This window comes from Oryctolagus cuniculus, chromosome 14 (assembly GCF_964237555.1).
Source record: "Oryctolagus cuniculus chromosome 14, mOryCun1.1, whole genome shotgun sequence".
Lineage (NCBI taxonomy): Eukaryota > Metazoa > Chordata > Mammalia > Lagomorpha > Leporidae > Oryctolagus > Oryctolagus cuniculus.
In genome coordinates, this window is record NC_091445.1 from 90,976,734 (window position 1) to 90,995,620 (window position 18,887).

At 49.6% G+C, this 18,887-nt stretch overlaps 1 long non-coding RNA gene across 1 annotated transcript in view; it reads left to right on the top strand.

The window, feature by feature from the left end:
- LOC138845211 (uncharacterized) overlaps positions 1-18,453 on the top strand; it is a 268,220-nt gene extending 249,767 nt beyond the window's left edge. The window contains exons 3-4 of the long non-coding RNA XR_011382080.1: positions 17,972-18,069; positions 18,368-18,453. This is a non-coding gene — a long non-coding RNA (uncharacterized lncRNA). The remainder of the gene's footprint in view (positions 1-17,971; positions 18,070-18,367) is intronic.
- The last annotated feature ends 434 nt before the right edge of the window (positions 18,454-18,887 follow it).

Here is an 18,887-nt window from a genome sequence, read left to right on the forward strand (position 1 = left end):
GATATCACAGTGAACAAAAAAATCCCACAATTTAGGTGGCATTGATTTCCAGGGTAAATCTGCATTTAATTAAGTTGCATTGAGTTGGTAGTTTGGAGAATGTTAGGAATATGGACCATGGTGCCTGCCTTCCTCCTTCCGTTGAAAAATGAAGCCTGAAATGGTGCTGTGTTGTAGAACTGGAACCAGATACAGAAGTCCCAGAATGTGTTTTTTGCTTTCTTGTTTATTAGCTGGGTCTTTGGGGAAAATCATGTCATTTCTTGGGGCTTCACTGCTTCCTACAAATTTGTCTTAAGAGAAAACATTTACGGTCAAGTAAGGGAGAGAAATCCTAAACTAGAACACCATCTGGACAAAAACATCACTTCTACTATGTACAAGAGGCTCTGAGTCAACTTTGACACACTTCCCAAACTTATTAAACATGAGAAATGTTTTTGGTTACATTGTGTCACCAAGGAACACCGTGGAGAATATGGCACAAGATGGCCTCCACAGTTTTTATTGGCATTTCCCTAGTGGCTAGTAATATTGAGCATTTTTTCCAAATATTTGTTGGTCATTTGTGTTTCTTTTTTAGAAGAATGTCTACTCAGATCCTTTGTTCCTTTCCCAATGGCGTTGTTTGTTGTAGAGATTTCTTAGTTCCTTGAGGACATGAATCCTTTGTCCAACGAATGGTTCACAGATCCTTTGTCCCATGCTTTTGGATGTCTCTGCATTTGGGAGACGGTTTCCCATCGCTTCCAGCTCCATGAAGAGGCTGGCATGGTGCAAGTTCTGCGGACTTTGGGAAAAGCTCCTGAACTGTGAATTAAACTCAATATCAAAGTTAACTTGCTTCAAAAAGACCTTGAATTCTGGAAGGCCTAATTTAGCTGCTGTATTTCATTGATTCTAAAATGAGACTGATTATAAAATACACCATTACTTTACATGCTTGCATGAAAAAAAAAAAAAAACATTGCTGGTTAAACTATGACACAGCTTAAATTGTAACACTCATCCTGATTTAGAGATGGCCTTAAATTTCCTGAATTCAAGTACTCCTGTGTTCTGAGTCGGAAATGCTTTTGCTCCCAGACCCTGACTGGAGCATGGGAATGGCATTAGGAAGAGATTCTGAGCATTAAAAGACCTTTATGCTTGAATCTCTTAACAAGCATAATTTTTGTGCTTAGAACTTCCACCATAACTCTAAGGAATTACTTGGCATTATATCCGCCTTTTACAGATTAAGCAACCAAGATGCTAGTTCATTGCCAAGGATGACAGAGTGCATTTCAGCGGTTTTGTCGGTTTGGGTTTGCTTGGCATATTACAATTGCAACCACCCAAAATTAGCATTTTTCACTAATCCGTCACTAATCCTTCATGTTACTAATTCCACTTTCAAGTGAGTGAGTCTGTAATCAAGTTTGCGTGCCCCACTACCCATCACTGTACCTCTCCTGGACACGGTGGACCCACCGGACTGGCAGAGAGGGGATGAGGGCTGGACCAGGTGAGGCGGCACGCTGCTTAGCAGGTGCCGCTCAGATGAGAAATCACGCATGGGATCTCTCCGGGAAAGAACAGGGAAGCAACGTGACCAAGTTCTTGCTTCAGAAGCAGGTAAAAGCTGACTGCTTTGTCTCTGGTGGCTGGGTAGCTTTCCCAAGACAGAGGCAGCTTGGGGGAAAAAGCCCCAAACTGAGTTAAAATAGCCAGAAAAATGTAATTATGTTGAACTGTTTCCAGCAGCTTGAGAGGGGAGTCCCATGGTCTCCAGTCTGAGGACACACGACCTTACAGCCAGGCCTTTGTCATAGGTGAACATTGGGAGAGACTAGTTGAGGTTCACCTAAAGAACTGTTGGCCTGGAAGCCGTTCTTCGGGGCCCTGGTGTCTGCCCACGTGTGGTTTATCCATCATTATTTGATTCAGCATGTTGGACATTGGATGTCAAGACAGAGCTGGTGTCCTGAGGCATGCGGTGGTACCTGTTACTCCCTCACCGTGGTAGCAAGAATCAGTCCATCCCCGAGCACATCGGCCTGGAGAAACGGAAGAGGGTGGCAGCTGCAAACAGTGTAATAGTCCTGCTAGGCTGGCTGGAGACAGCAGCTAAGGCAGAGCAGACTGAACACGGCGGTTCAGTGCTGGTTGCCTTTGGGCACCCAGAGGAAGGACTCTGCTGGGTCTCAGGGCCAGCGTTCTGCAGGGGGCCACTTTTTCTGGGGCTCCTGTCTCCCATCTGCTTCCTCCAATCCTCTTGTTCACCTGTCAGGAAATGGGACAGCCACCTGGTCGGGGGTTTATCTGCGGCATCCCAGGGGCATCTCATTGTCTGCAGCAGCGTCAACCTGGCCCCAGTTGATTGAGGTCCTTGTCCTCGGACTTAGAAACTCCAAAAATGGGGTGGCAATCATCCTTGAAGAAGTGGTGATTTCCAGGAAAGTGAAAAAAATGTATTACCCAGCCAGACTCGAAGAGAAAAGATTCAAATGTTATGTGTGAGAGAGAGTGAGAATTGTGAAAGAACTTGATATTCTTTTAATCACAGTGCGAGGGCGGCCGGAGCACCGTGCGAAAGGTCAGGTTGCAGGCCTGCAGGCTGCATGTCCTGTGCTGGGTCGCCCTGGCGGGGCAGCGCCCTCTCTGGGGGCTGCATCCCAGTGGACAACATGACATGAGAGGGGGCAGCCCTGCTGATGACAGAGCTTGGCCCCACCTTGGCCAAAGGTCTGGGAGGGGCTTGGGGCTTTGGCCCGTAAAGAATGAAGCCATGAGGGGGAGGGGTTTAACTTGTGTTTCAGGGGTTCATTGCGCCTCTGCGGGTCAGAGCTTTGGACCATGGCTAATTGACTCTGGTTCAATCGATGTGGATAATGAGTCACGTGGCTCCCCATCCACGGTGTCCACTGGTTCTCTTTGTCCACACTGCCATCCGGGAGAAGCCAGGGAATGGAGTGGCCGTACCTGTCTCAGCAGCCTGGGGCTCCTGTCTGTGGCACCCTCATTATCTTAACCCCGCGAGGCTGGGCTTTTAACTGGGGCACTCAGAATTTCAGCTGCAAGGTGCTGCCATTATTCCTAACACTCCCGAAGACCTTGTGACAGCGGTATTGCAAGTAACCCCAATTTCCAGGTGAGAAAACAGTCGGAAGTTAAATAACTTGCCCAAGGTTATTCAGCCAGGAAGTTGGCTAGATTCTAGAACCCCTTGTAGCTACCTGGACTTGCCGTGTGAATCAACAGCCCCTCTGTTAGAGGAGATGAGGGTGTGTCCTGGCAGGACTACATCGTATGTCCCCAGGCAGGATGGTCCAGGGCTGCTCTGTGCAGGGGTGCAGGCTGCACCTGCTCTGTGCAGGGGTGCAGGTTGCACCTGCTCTGTGCAGGGGTGCAGGCTGCACGTTTTCACAAGCCGTGGAGGTCAGAGCATTCCCTGCTCCGTTGTGATTTGCCCATTTGCACAGCCTTAGGAAGACTCTAGAACAATGAAACAGGGTGGACAATACAGAGTAGTGTTGCTGAAATCAACCCAGGTCTCAAAACATTTAAAATAAGGTGTGAACGGAGAGCAGGGAAAACCAGAGGGAGAGTGGGGGCCCGAGTGAGGTGGGCGGGGCTGTTTCTGCCCCTGCCCGTGACCCTGCACGTGGCTGTGCAGGGGGGCATTCCTGGCTCCTCTGCCAGGCCCTCTTGAGGCTTGGTGGGGTAGAACACAGGGCTGGCATACGATCCAGTTCAGAAGAGATAATGTGTTGCTTCTTGTGTCATAGTAACTGAGTTTGCACCCCCAGCGGATCTCGAGGGACCAACGCAGGTTCTTTGTTGGGAAGGTCATCCCAGGAAGTAGCAGTCAGGAATGGGCTGTTCCAGACACAGCAGAGAGAGTGGGGGCCTCGCCAAGTGGGTTCCCACTGTGGTCACCCACTTGAAGGGGGACAGGAGGGCAGTTGATCCACCACCTCTGTCCAAAGGACTATGATTCATGGATACTTTGGATCTGCTCCACAGGACAGCAGGTGGGGGCTATCATTGAGTGGGTTCTCACTCTTCAGGGAATTCTGGGGTGAGCAGGCTGTGATAAAGTGAGGCCCCCCAGGCCCTCAGCCCCTGCTGCACGTGGCCAGTTCCTTCCCTTTCTGTTGACCTGCTGTGTTGTGACACAGCCAGGGGGCCCTCACTGGTGCTCCATGTCTGCACCTGCCTGTCCCAGAATTGTGGGCCGTATAGACCTCTTACAGGGGTGGGGAAACCTGTTCCTGTATATTTACAGCATCATTTGGTGGCCATACAAAATTATCACCTTAAAAATTAGCCCACCGTAGATTTGTTGAAGTTCAAGTTCTACCTGCAGCTGCCTTGGCAGGGCCAGAACAGATGATTTGTGGACTGGACATTCCTGTGCCATCCCTGCTGAGCCTCAGGTCTTTGTTACAGAACAGAAAGCCGTCAAGGTTGGCCCCTGAGCCAGGGAAGCAAAAAGCAAGTCCTTTTGAGAGGGTGAGGGTCTCTCGATAATTTCTGGTTTGGCCACGACAAGAGAACAAGCCCAAGAGGAATGGTGGCAGGGTTCCGTTCTCAGCAGCACCTGGATAACACGTTGCAAGGAGCAGTGGGATCTCTGACTGCTTTAATACAAAGGGGCTTCAGGGTGTTCGTGGGAAAATAGAACGAAAGATACATTTATTTTTGGTGCAAAAAATTGAAATCCACATGCAGTTTTTTCGTAACACACATTTTCCAAGAACTTTTTTGAAGACCCCTCATGAAAAGCTGAGCAATAAATAAAATCCCAGAACAGGCTGAAAGCAGTTTTGCAAAAACTGCAAACAGCAGCACAAGGCGCTTTATGAATTGCCCTCAGTGAGCAAAATAAAGAAGCCGCAGGCTGCTAATTGGGATAAATGGGGCCCTGTCAAGGGTGACAAGGAAAGTGGCTGCTTAGGCCCTAATTTGCTTCTGTCTGGGGGATGAGGGGTGGGACAAGGATTGGTGCAGGGGTCTCCATACTGAGTGTGAACACAGTGACATCACATTCTTGGAAGGCACCTTTGCAGGGCCTCTCAAAATCTCACTTCCTTTAAAAAGTTTCCAGTGCCAGCTCAGCACTGTTCATGTGGGTCAAGGTATGGAGCTCATAGACAACGGTGCCTTGCAGAACGCTGGTTTGGTCAGCGGTGGGCCATGCACACGATGGGGGTCCCTGCCGTGCTAGCTGTCCTAAGGTCACAGCACCAGCATCGCGCACGTGTCTGCGATGCTGCTCTTACCAAACTCGCCGAGCTGCAGGTGTGTTAGAGTATAGTACAGTTAGGGTTAGTGTATACTACGTGATAATGGCAGCAAGCGGCTGTGGTATTGGCTTATGAATTAACTATACTTCTGTTATTTTAAAATATACTCTTTACTATTAATAAAAACAAGTGGCTTGGGGTGGGTGTTGTGGTGCAGGGGGTTTAGCTGCTGCTTGGGATACCAGCATCCCGTATCAGTTCCCCTGTTTTTCACCCAGCCTCCTGCTAATGTGTCCTGGGAGGCAGCAGACAGTGGCCCCTGCCACCCATGTGGGCAATCCCAATGGAGTTCTGGGCTTCTGGTTTGAGTCTGGCCAGCCCTGGCTATTGTAGGTGTTTGGGGGAATGAACCAGCTGATGGGGAAATCTGTCTGTGTATCTCTCACTCTCTGTCAATCAGTGAAGTAGACGAAGACAATCACACACTGAAGAACAGGTACTGTGAACGGGGTGCTGTGTGCCATGTTCCAGTGCAGTGGCCTCGGCCATGTCCCGTGTGCCGCTTCCCCTGATCCCGGGAGAGCTGCAGGGAGCAGCTGACCCCTCCCATCGAGTTCGTCCCAGCGTGCTCTACGAGATTCGCACAACGGGAACATCACCTAATGGTGCACTTCTCAGCATGTGCTCTCGTTGTTACGTGAGGCAGGACAATAATTTATGAAGTCAGAGCAGACATTTTCTGTTCTCTCCAAATTAGGGACGTAGCTGCCGGCGGTGGTTGAGGACCTGGGCTGTGGAGTCGGCTGGGCCTGGCTTGGCTTGGCTTCTTGTCTGTGACCCTGAGGCTAAAGGGGATGCACCTGCTGGGATCCTGTGGGGTTTGCAGAGCATCTAGGGTGCTGAGCCCTTGGCACAGCGCTTGGTAAACAGAAAGGGTCAACATATGGTTGGCGAATCAGCAAGATCAATTGTCTTTGGCCAAGCATTGTAGATTTTCTCGCCTTCTAGAATAGTTTTATTTTGCCTTGTCTCTGTGCTATTATGTTTTCTCACCTGTGAACAAATCAAACTGAATCTTTAAAAAGGTTATAAATACCTTATAATTTTCCACTCAGTCAGTTCTCAAAGTAGATTCTCAGAGAAACATTATTTTGGTTGATGAATTGAGATGCTTCTATCAATTTGTTTTAGTTAAGTTTATTTCCAAAAAAGAAAAACAAAGGGGTGGATTCCGCTGAAGTGGCAAAGTATTTCAAGATATCCAGCAGCACACAAAGCTTAGAGATAATTATGTGAGAAAACTACTTCATTAGCACTGAGAGCTTCATAATAAGCTCTTCTCCAAGGAGGGCAGTGCAGCTTTTCAAAGGCTATTTCTCCTTTTTGGGGGTGATGATGGGCTGCTTAAGATTAGGTGCGGGTGGCTGTTGTGGCCAAGGGGCTCAGCTGCGCTTCCAATGCCTGCGGCCCACATCAGAGTGCCTGCTTCAGGTCTCAGCTACTTAGCATCTCAACCAGTGTCCTGCTGTGGCACATCCAGGGGCCAGCGGCTGATGGCTCAGTACTTGGGCCCTTGCTGTCTACGCGGAAGACCTGGATGGTGTTCTTGGCTCCAGGATTCAGCCTGGCCCTGCCCTGGCTGTTGGAGGCAGCTGGGGAGTGAACCTGTGGATGAAAAATTCCCCCTCCTCCCCCAACCACACACACACACACACACACACACACACACACACTACCTTTCAAGTAATCTGAAGTAATAAACAAATAAGCAATAAGAAAATTCAACTGGGCCCAATTGCTACTTAGACTGTTAAGCAGGTTGGTGGTGCTTTGCCGTCCCGGCACTGTTTGACCGAGCGTGCGTGCAGATGGCTGCATGTGCTGTGTGCGATTTATTAGGAGGGCCGTGTTTCATTCCAGAGACTCCAGACCTGCATTTCTGAGCAGTGAGGTCATGGCGTGCTAATGCCAGAAAACGGGCGGCTCTGGAGCCAAGTGCGAAAGGTTCTTCTCCCCAGCGATGCTCGTGTCCTGCTGGTCTTCCCTCTAATACTCCCCCAGATCTTCCCGGGCTCAGCCTGTTAACTGTTTTCAATCCTGACTCTTCCACTGAGTACCAGCAGTGGCCTTGCTCAAGTAACTCCACAAGAGGAAGCTATATCAGGGCTCAGAGGACGTTTCCTATAAAGACACAGAGAGTAAGCGCTTTATGCTTTGTGGGACATCCACTTTCATCATCATTGCTCAGCTCTGTGGTCGTCATGCAAGAACAGCCATTGCCGATGCACAAATGAATGGGCGTGGCCATGTTCCAATAAATCTTGTTGCTAAAAACAAGACACTGGCAGAATTTTGCCTGCGAGTGACAGTTTGCTTTCTCCCTGAGCTCCGTCATTGAGGAAGTCTAAGTTTCCGTGGAACTGCTGTTTGGAGTTGCGAGAGGTATTTCATGTGTCTTCTTGGCTGGGCTGTAGCATCCAGGTATTTAATCAGATTTCTGGAAAGAGTGGTTTCTAGTGTGGTTGACATCGGCGATCAGCTGCCTGTGCACAAAGAGGAGGGCCCTCAATCACGTGGTGGTGGTGGTGGTGGGCGTGGCTCATGCAGTCACTAGAAGACTAAGGGAAAAAAAAACAGGTTTTCCCTGGTCTCCCCCTCCGTACTGCAGCGTTGGCTCCTGCCTGAGTTTCCAGCCCACGAGCCTGCCCTACACACTTCAAACGATCCCACGGGCTCATCCCTTCATGTACTTGTTCTCTCTCTCCTGTTTCTCTGGAGAACTCCTGACCAGTACAGGAGCCACTGTGCCCAGCACATTTTCTCACCTAAATGCTGAATCTACTTTGTTGTATTATCATCTTTACATAATGTTCATTTGCATATTCATCCGTCCTTCCATCCATCCTTCCATCCACCCTTGCATCCATCCATCCACCCGTCTGTCCATCCATCCGTCTGTCCATCCTTCCGTCCACCCGTCCCTCCATCCATCCATCCATCCATCCAGGTATTCACTCTTTCAGCCGTCCTCCCGAGCTCAGTAAATGGTGCCACTTCCACCCAGTGATTAAAACCAGACTCTCTGGCTCCCTGTTGGCTTTGCCGCTGAGACACCTCTCCTCCCATCCCCATCCTGTTTCCACAGCTCCTCCCCATTCCGAGTTCCCACTCTGGGCTCCTGCCCTTGGTCCCCTCCGATCAGTTCTCCGCATAGCCCGGCTACAGAGCTTGAGAAAATATGAATCAGATGTCGTAATTCTTCTGCCGCAATCTCTCAGCAGCGCCTGGTTCACTCTGAATGACATCCAGACGCTTCCTTCTCATGCTGGTCTCTGCAGCTCTTTCCAGGGGTGTCACCTATCACCCTTCCCTGGGAGCCCTGGGAGCCCTGGGAGCACCAGCCCTCTGGCCACATCCCCGGAGGCCACCAGCCTCCTTGCCTCAGGGTCTCCGTTCTTGTTGCTCTGGTGTTGGGAGCAGTCTTCCCTGGCCCTGCATAGCTAATCTTTTCTCATCTCTCAGACTTTGCCTTCCCTACCACTTGTTTAAGCATGCCACTTGCTAGGGACTCTGTATGTCCTTTGATTGTTCTGCATCATAGCCTTCCTCCAACATCAAAGCCCCTAATCAGGTTTTTTTTTTGTCTTACAATCTGTCTCTTGCACTAAAATTCAAACTCCTGTAAGGCAAGGGCCGTGTCTGGCTGGTTCTCTATGTAAGCTCTGGAACTTGGCACAATGTCAACCACACCTTGGTAAATGAATTAAAAAATGCCAACTATATGTCAGCAACTGAACTAAGCACCAGGGTTACTGTGGTTTGTAAGAACAGGTTTTAGCCGGCGCCGTGGCTCACTAGGCTAATCCTCCGCCTTGCGGTGCCGGCACACCGGGTTCTAGTCCCGGTTGGGGTGCCGGATTCTGTCCCGGTTGCCCCTCTTCCAGGCCAGCTCTCTGCTGTGGCCCGGGAGTGCAGTGGAGGATGGCCCAAGTGCTTGGGCCCTGCACCTCATGGGAGACCAGGAGAAGCACCTGGCTCCTGCCATCGGATCAGCGTGGTGCGCCAACCGCGACGGCCATTGGAGGGTGAACCAATGGCAAAGGAAGACCTTTCTCTCTGTCTCTCTCTCTCTCTCACTGTCCACTCTGCCTGTCCAAAAAAAAAAAAAAAAAAGAACAGGGCAAGTCTTGCCCACTACAAGGTTCTAGGTTCTGGTCTAACGAGATGGCACTCAATTACCAAAAAATGACACACATAAAGGAAACATGGAAGTTCTGCAAGGGGCCAGACATGGAGAATATAATGGAAGCTATGACCTTGTGAGGAGTCAAGGACAGCGTTCATTAAGATGGATAATTTGATAGGATTAGAATGATGAGTAGCGATTTATTAAGAGTGTTGAGGGAACATTCCAGAAAGAGGAAAGTCTGGTGGCAGGGGAAACGTGGAATGCACAAGGCACAGAGTCTGGTTGACGTGGCAGAAGTGCAGCCAGGAAGGTGGTGTGTGACGCTGATGGAGCAGGGGCGTGGAGGGACAGACCCTGGGGGCTTGTGGGCCACATGTAGGGTGGAAACCCCACCATAAGAGCAATGAGAGACATGAGAAGAAGGGCATTGGTCAGGAAGCACCGTGATCAAATTTATATTTGCTGGAGTTGAGTCTCACTGCAGTGTGCAGGTAGATACAGATGGGAGAGAGGAAGAGGAGGCAGAGACACCAGTGAGGAGATTCAGTGAGCGAAGGCATTGCTTTGAGTGCGTGGAGGTGAGGAGGGAGCCGAGTCGTCAGACTAAGGTAGAGAAGCAGAGAGTTGAGGCCTTGCACGTGCACTGGCTGTGAGCAGCGCATGAGAGGGAAGGGATAGGACTCCCAGTTTGCTCAGCTGGAGGAGGGCACGAGGCACTCGTGGACATGCATGGGGAGCAGCACATTCCAGCTGGTCTGTGTGTCATCTGTCAGGCCACCGGGTCTCACCTGGCAGCTGGACATTGCTACAGGGACAAACAGAGCCCTCTGTGTCTTTGAGTCCCAGAAGCCCACTCCACTACAGCAGTGAACCTCTGCTGTACCCGGATGCTCTGGGATGTGCTCATGCCACCAGGGTTCCTGCTGGACTCCTGATGGTTTGCTACGCCCAGTCGGTCCACCTGCACAGGTGGAGTACGCCTGCCTTTGCTTGCTGCTTTGTAGCCAGGTGTAAAACCTTTCTCTGCTGAGCTTTGTAAAGACGATACTTTTGTCTCAGTTTTGCTCTATTTCAAGCCAAGGTGTTCACAGCTCCCGTGGCCTCCTTGCAGGGCTCACCATACAGCCCAATGGGTAATTCTCCCCTCAGTTCTGTCTGAGCCCATGTGCAATCCGAATGCATCAAAGCCATGTTTGTGTCTTGCAAAATGGTTACCTAATGATATATGTGGACAAATAGGAGTCATTGCCAGCCTACTCCCCGACTTTATGTGGGTGTATTAGACAGAGTGCTTTTCCAAAAATAAAATCAAGGAGTTGGTGTTCATATATTTATAAACTGAATTGCCTCTCCCAGCATTGCCTCTCCTGAATCCTTGCCTCCTTTATCCACCTGTTTATCATTCTCACATTTCACTTGGTTATAGTACACAAAATTATAGGAAAATGCCTGTGGGTATCTCTTGGAAAATGAGGAAAAAAAGAAAGGAAAAATAAAGCTTAACACTCAATAAACTGTAACTCAAAATGTGATGCACTTGCTACTCTCCTGAAGACGGGTCACTGGATCGGTCCACGTGTAGGCATCTGCTCTTGTTCTTTATGTTGAGAAAGTCATTGAGGATGAAAGTGCTAATGCAGCTCTGAAATCACAGGCCACTGGTCATTAATCACTAACCTTTCCAAAGGATTGCAGGTAGACTTTAAAGAAATGTTTGAAGAAACATGGGCGCCCAGTAGCTAAGCACTGCCTCTGGTTTTGTGTATGCCTACTGCAAACCGGTTGTCTCCTTTCAAATTAAGACAGGGCCGTTTCCAGCTTTCTGTTTCTAGAAGCTTCTGGAACTTTCCAGATGTAATTCTTGGGCAGGGAGAGCAGTGGTAGCATGTAGTAGGGGGTGTGTCTAGGAATCAACAGGGCCATGGAGCAGAGGCAAAGTGCAGAAGGACAATATTCAATCTGGCTATGAATGTTGCTTTTGCCAAACTGATGCTTGGTGATGAGGCCGAATTCAAGGCCTTGGGAATGGAGTGAGGCAGGAGCTGTGTGTGACCCAAGGTTGTCCCTCCACTCTCCAACAACTGAAGATACAGCCAGCTCTGTGGAGGGCCCAGACCAGCCCGGCTGCCAGCCCTACCCTGTGAAAGACCCTCACCCTTGAGTGCACGGCCTGTGACATCAGAGAGCGGGCTCCTCCCCTGGGAGAGGCTGTCCCTAGAGGTGGGGACGCACTTCTTCTTTACGGACTTCTTTGCAGTCCCCAGCTGTGCCCCTGCCTCCCCCTGCCTCCTCCTGCCACACACACATGCACCTGTGCTCAGCCTGGCCTGGGTCCACCCTGGCTTTATCTGCAACTGGGAATGTTATAAAATGGGGGTAAGAGGTGAGGATCAGAAGGGAGGGCAGGGCTGGAGGCACCTCTGGCACAGGAGATGCTTATTTGGCTTCCTGCCTCTTCTTCCTCTCTGAACCCAAAGGAAGCCTCGGGCTGGCCCTGTGGGCAGACACCGAGCTGCTTCCTGCCTTCATCAGGGCAACTGCCTGTATCCCAAACCAGACAGCAGATCAGAGCTCCTGGGGGCTCAGTCTTCCCTGCTGGGGCAGCATCATGGGGTCTCCCTTCTGGGAACTCCGGGAGCCTCTGGTTTTCTCCTGAAAGGGAGTGCGCTGAATCCTCCAAACTCCCAGTTGCCGGATCTGCTTTGAGGCGGACGAAGGAAACAAGGAGAGAAGGCGAGCACCACTCATGGATGTGCTGCTGGCCCTTGGATGCCTCTCGCCTTCTCTGGGGCTCACCTGTGAATGGACTTCCCTATTCCCAGCTCCCATTACTAATTACTGTTTACAGCCACTCAGAATGGGTCCCCCTGGTAGGGCCAGCTTCCATAAATTTGGGTAAGTTAGGTTTTACAAACTTGACTTCTACCAGGCTTCTTAGAGTCCTGACCTCTTCCTCCACCTTGAATATTTGAGAACACAAAACACAGGGTAGCATTCTTGGACTATTTTGTCTAAAAAGCTGTTGGATTTCAAGTAGGCAAGACGCTGTGGAAACAGAATGCTGTGTTGGAGCTTTGCCTTTTGTTCTCTTATTTTTAGAATGTCTCAGTTATGAAACTAACAAAAGCTGTGCTAAACTCAGGTTGATGCCCCTCCGTTTGCATTGCAGGAAGCATCCTTGTTATTGGCATGGTGGTGGATTTCCTTATTTTAAAAGATTGTTTTGAAAGGCAGAGTGACAGAGAGAAGGATGTACACAAAGAGAGAAAGAGATGTTCCATCCATTGGCTTGCTCCCCAAATGGCTGCAACAGCTGGTGTTGGGCCAAGCCAAAGCCAAACGCCCAGAAACCAGCAGGGTTTCTCATGTGGGTGACAGGGACTCCGGTACTTGGACCATCTTCTGCTGCTTTCCGGCAGCGCTAACAGGATAACTGGATTGGAAGCAGAGCAACCAGGACCAGAACCGGCTCTGCAGTATGGAACGCAGGCATTGCAAGTGGCGGTTTAACTTGCTGTAGCACAGTGCCAGTCCCAGGAGCGGGTATCAATCTGCACCACCTCCACATGCAAGAAATTAGTTTTGCTTTGCTTTGTTTTCTTTGCCTCCACTTTGAAACCCTGGCTTTGGGGTGTTAGAAATGGAGTCCACCAAACTGGATTTTCCCAGTCTCTCTGGGATCTGCTTTTGAGTGCTAGGGAGGTTGCAACATAAGATGGAGGGCCCTGCTGGGACTTGGCTGCCTGTTCAGAATTCTGCATCCACCTTGCCTGCCTCCTTGGTCTTTGATTTCCAGACCTTCCTGTGCGTGTCCATCATCTCCGGTTCCTGGTTGGCTCATCCATAGATCTAGTGCTTGACCCAGGATTCATTCTGCCTCTTCCTTTTGATACCCACTGGGCCAGGGCCAGGCACTTGCACGCATGCAGCATTAGCTCCTCCTGCACCTCCCTGGGACCCTGGGGATGCTGCACGGTTGCCTTGGGCCCTGCAGTGGGGCACCCGACACAGCTGTCACTACTGTGGGTCTTGCTGCTTCCTTCCTGCCACCCGGGGCCTGGTCCCCAGGAGTCTGACAGGCCCAGTGGCCCTGCAGCCTGGCTCGTCCACCTCCAGCTTGTCTGTGCGGGGCACTGGTGCTGTCTTCCTGCATCCCAGCCCTGGCCCTGCATCCCAGCTCCCGTTTTCCAGTCTAATGTTTTCTCCTCCCTCCAGTTGGGATAATCCTTTCCTTCCTCGTGGGAGAATCCAGGGCCGACAGCCTCTTCCTGGGGACCTCGACCGTGAGCTCCCGAGGCATGGTCAGTGCCTCACCCTGAGCTCGGGATTCTGCATGCAATTGTTTCTCAAATAGAATAAAAGCGAGGATGGAGGGGTAATACCAGTTAATTTGCAGAAGTCTTATCCGAGACAGATTTTTTTCCTCTTCCATGCCCTCTATTTATTAAAGAACCATTTCTTGGACGTCTGCTTCCTGGTGTAAATGTACTGAGATCTCAGGAAGCCGCAATGACTATCAGCACAACATCTTGTCTCCTTCCAGCCCAACAATTCAAGGATAGAATGAAGGAGAAATGACCTGCCTCCATCATGAAAAGCTTAGTGCCTGCGTGTGAACAAACGACACTGCCATGCAGGCGCGATCACACGCTGGGTACTTGAGTATCCGTGGTGTTTCTTGGGCATGTTTGGTGCCCAGGGATCCCTGTCCAGAATCTGAAATGACTGCCTGTCCCACCGACATGAAGCAACAGGGCCACACTTCCCAGAGTCTGAGCATAGCCGTGTGCAGATAGCATTTCCAGCATTGAAGATGTGCCCCTCAGCTGCTCACGGTTTACATAAAAACCTCCTCTGAAGGGAAACTCGTGAGACGACAGGTCTTTTATAGAGGGTGTCTCATGCTGACTTGTGCTTTGCTATCAACACAGAGATGCCTTGCTGAAGCCTTGCTGTTCAGTTGCTCTGTTTAGAAGCCCCAGTGTTGACTTCAGAAGACCCGCAAGAGCCCAGCCCCCACAGATTCTGGGACTCCATCACCCAAGTCCCCTCTTTCTCTCCTAAGTCCCTGCTGTCCCCGGGACCACTCCTTGTGGTAGGCATCCCAGTGACTCGGTGACCCATGCCACTGCTGGTTATGAAACCACAGAGGCACCACCATGGGCTGCCCCATGAAACACCTGCCTTATTCCCAAAGTACAGTCCTATTGATTCTGATTCGAGTTTTCCATTGCTTATTGGAGAATTACATTGCCCTCGGCTGTTTTTCAAAATTATAAAGTCCTTTGAGATTCCCCTACATGTCCACGTTCCAACTCTGTGCCTGACGTTGGCTAAATGGCCACACAGAACTATGTCCCTCAAGCCACACCCACAGGGAAGACTTGCCCACAAAAGTCACTCGAGGGAAATTCATGTTTATTGAAGCAATAAAGTCAGTGTTGTACTCAGCCTGAGCCTGTGATGCCAGGCACTGGTCAGTTACTGCTTGCATTCTGTTCAAGGATAGAATTTGCCTTAACAGCAGATCAGAAAATGGTTTACCTATTGATAGATGGACTCAGGGACAACCCAAAGACTACCATTTGTAGTCAAATGTAGTGGAGTGGGATTTAAAAATAAAATAAATGTTTTTCCCCTTGGAGATAACAATTGGAGGATAAGTTTCTTGTAGCATATTAAGTAATTTATTTTCTACAAGTCTCATTGCAAAGGGAGATTGTAAAATGACTCAGTGATATGACATTTCAACATGATACACAATCTAGAAATCTCAGAGTCATTTTCAAAAAGCCTCATAAAGGATTAGAGGTCAGAAATGAAAATAAATCCGGAAGAAGAGCCGTCCAGTCTTGCACACGGTGAGGAGTGGGCCGCAGACCTGCTTCCAGGTCCAATGCGAAGGTGCGAATGGAGTGAGGCCCAGGCTGGCGTTTTGATGAAGCACACGCTGGCCAGCTCTTCAGGAAACTGCTCACCCTGAGGCCGAGAGAGGTCTTCACGTGGAGGCCACTCTGCAAAGTGGTGGATGTAATTCTCAGCCGCATCTCTACAGAAGAAAGACAGGTGTGCCCATCTTCCACAGGGCACAGGGTCAGTGCCAAGGGAGGGCCCAGAAGAACCACGAGAGGTGGCTTTGTTCCTGTGACACTATCCCCAGTGTCAAGGTTCCAGTGCTTTCTTCTTTTATCCTTAGACCTGGGGGAAAGCTCTTCCCAGGACTAAGAGAGGCAGGTTGAGCTAAGAGCCTAGCATGTGCAGTCCAACTGGCTGTGACACCACACAGTGTCACTCGGGGAGACACACTGCTGGGGGAGCCTGGAGGACATGGCTTGCAGGAGCATCGGGGTTGCAGACAGTCGCTGCTCCCTGCACCCAAGCTCTCGCAGCAGGCTTCTGCCTCTTTGTGGCAGTGGAGGTAGGTGTTTTCCCTCTCCCAGGAGTGGTCCTGAGGAAGAGGGCGCTGGGCAGAGGAGGCTGTAGCTGTGAACATCATCCATGACTGGCCTCTGCAGAACAGTGCAGGCAGGAGTTGAAGGTGGTCTCACCTCTTCCATTTTGTCATCTTCTGTTCATAGAGACGTGATGCTGACCCTCCGTAACACAGCAGGAAGATGGGTGATAAGACATTGCCCTTCAGGGACCACAATGACAAGTCCCTCTCCCCTTAGGAGAAGACACAAAGCCATTGTGATTAAGTGGCAGGATCTTGGTGCCTTATAGCCTTTTGACAGGTAACCGGCACCAAGACAAAACCATCAAAACTTCCCACAGCCTAAGAAACTGAAAAGCATCAATCCCTCTGCAAGCTGCATTAGTGAACATGTAACTCTAGGGATTTTATAAGCATGCTCCCAAAACCCCACTCAACCTGAGAACGAAACATTTCTGTGCTCATTCCTGGCCTGGGCCATCTGCTTTGGAGGCAGGTTGCCCATTCAAGAACTGGGCACAGTCTGTACGCGAGGGGTCTTGGTCACACAGCAGAGGGCTTCCTGGTGGTGGGCTGCTCTGTCTGGCCATTTTGCAGTGTGAATGTCCACCGTTGTGCAGCAGGCTACATAGACAGGAGCCAGCAGCAGCTGCTGGGGCTTCCTCTGTAAAGACGGAGCCGGGCATAGTCCAAGCACCAATTATCCAGCATTGGCATCAGCGTAAGTGGTGAGGATGGCATTCAGCGTGTTGGCATTCTGGATACCAGGAGGAGTTTTTCCTGTGCTAGGCAGCCATGGTGCAATGCAAGGACGGGTAATTTAGAAGACAGTCCAGGCCACAGGAGGGAAGATGCTGGATCCGTGGGTGCTGAATACAAGTAGAAAGAACCTAGGGATTTAAACTTCTGCTTTGCCCTGCTTCTGATGCTGAGCCTTCCTATTTGTGACGAGTGCTCCACCACAATCATCAGGGTCCAAGGGACAGATATCTGGACGAAAAAGAGATTCACTGGGTTTCTCCTTTTCACCCCTTGATTAAATCCACACTTTCCCAGAGTACTTGGTACAGTGTAGATGTATTAGTTATCTATATGTATATGATGTATATGTATATGTATATGTATATCTATATCTATTTATGTGGTGCATGTGAGATTACCCTGAGTCACTTAACAGGAAAGCATTTATGAGCGTTTCGTGTCTGTGGATCGGGAGTCGGCACAGTGAGGTTAGGTCCAGCGGCACTGAGTCTTCCGTGAGGTCTTGCAATCCAGTTCTCCACAGGATCGCCCTGAGCTCCAGGCCACTGAGGGTCCTCCTGGAAGTTAGCAGATGCTGCTGGGCTTGGGGTTGTGGGGCTGAGGGTCTCAGCTCCTCTTCTGCTCTCCATCACCGTCTCGCGCTTGAGTTCAGCTCAGAGCAAACAAGCAAGACAGAGAGGGAGAGAGGAAGAGAACAGGGAGGAAGCCAAACTTTTTAATAAGCTCATCTCAGAGACAGGAAGTTATTGGTCCAGCCACGGGCATTTCAGAAGCTGCCTCGCACGGCGACTAGGCATGTCTGCCTGTGACTACTATCATCCCTGATCTGGTAATATTTTGGGTAAGTTGAAGGCAGCATAGCAGAAAAACTAGCAATGGATTTTTCCTGGAAAATATATGAAACCTTCTAGAAATGAAATTTTGTGCCTATTTGATAAACTCAAGTAATACCATGTTTGCTTCTCTTTCAATTTCCTCTGAGGGTATTTCAAAGAGTTCATGGAAAATGGAATTAAAAATAAGCTTGATGGATAAAGTAGTTGGGTTTCTGGCACCCACCTGGAAGACCTAGAGTATGTTCTTTGCTCCTGGCGTCACCTTCCAGTCACTGAGGGCATTTGGAGAGGGAACCAACAGATAGGAGCTCGCTCTGTGTCTGTTTGTGTGCCTTTCAAATGAATAAACAAAACCATTAAGAAAGACAAGTGTATTTTGGGGCTCAAAAGCTTGAAATCTCTACCTGGTTTTTTATATGTATTTTCCACGAAATTTTGAAGACCCTTTGTGCGGTATTTCCCATTACCAGAGCAAGGAAAGTCTCCCCCTAGTTAGTTAAAAGCTTTCCTCTAATTTCAGGTGTTCGCTATGATGTGTAGTGAGACAATTAGTCAACACGGAGTGGAATTCCTCTAGGAGATGAGATGGAGAGGGAAAACCTCCAGCAGCTCTCAAAGGTGGGTGAGGACAGAGCTTTTGTGTGACACGTTTTATAGATTCTACTTGCTCAGTGCCCACGAGGGTTACTTAGGACATGTGGGGCTCTTCATCAAGGATTTTGTTCCCTTTTATTTAACTCTGAATTTAGGACTGGCCCAGTCCCCCATCCTTGGTAGGTCATCAATTCCATGATGTCCTGGTTTATCTTTGCACTAAGATCTGTGTATTTTTTATTTTCCCTTGTTTCTTGTATAAGCCCCATGGATTTCACATTTTTTTTAACTCATTGAGATCTCCTGTGTTTCTCCTGACCAGGTCACAGAGAGCCTGCTCCTCACTTTCTATAACTGTGTAGGACTCCCCTGTGTGACTCCAGCTGACCTCCTGTGTTTGGGCTTTTGGTAGGTCCTTGCATTTTAGAATTGTAAGTGATGCTGCAATGATGAATAACCTTGTGCATGCAAACTTCTGTTTTGCTGGATTATTTTGGGGTAAGTGGGATTGCAATGTTTTGGTACTGCCTAATTCGCTTCCAGAGGGGTTTGTGCCAAGGTCATTCCCACCAGCAGTGAAGAGTGCCTGTTCTCCCATCGTCGTGGGGTCATCAAGCCTCTGCATTGTGAGAGCTTGGCAATGGAGCAGTGATTGCTCAGTGTGGGTTAATGTGCGTGTCTTCTAGCACGAGTGACGCTGGGCATCATTGCATATGGTCCAGGCCGTTATGTATTTCCTTTTGTGAGTAGTTCGTTTGTGTCCTTGCCCATCTTTCTATAGGGTTTTGGCATTTTAACCATTGATGTGGCCAAGTCCTTTATACATTAGTGACATTAAGCCT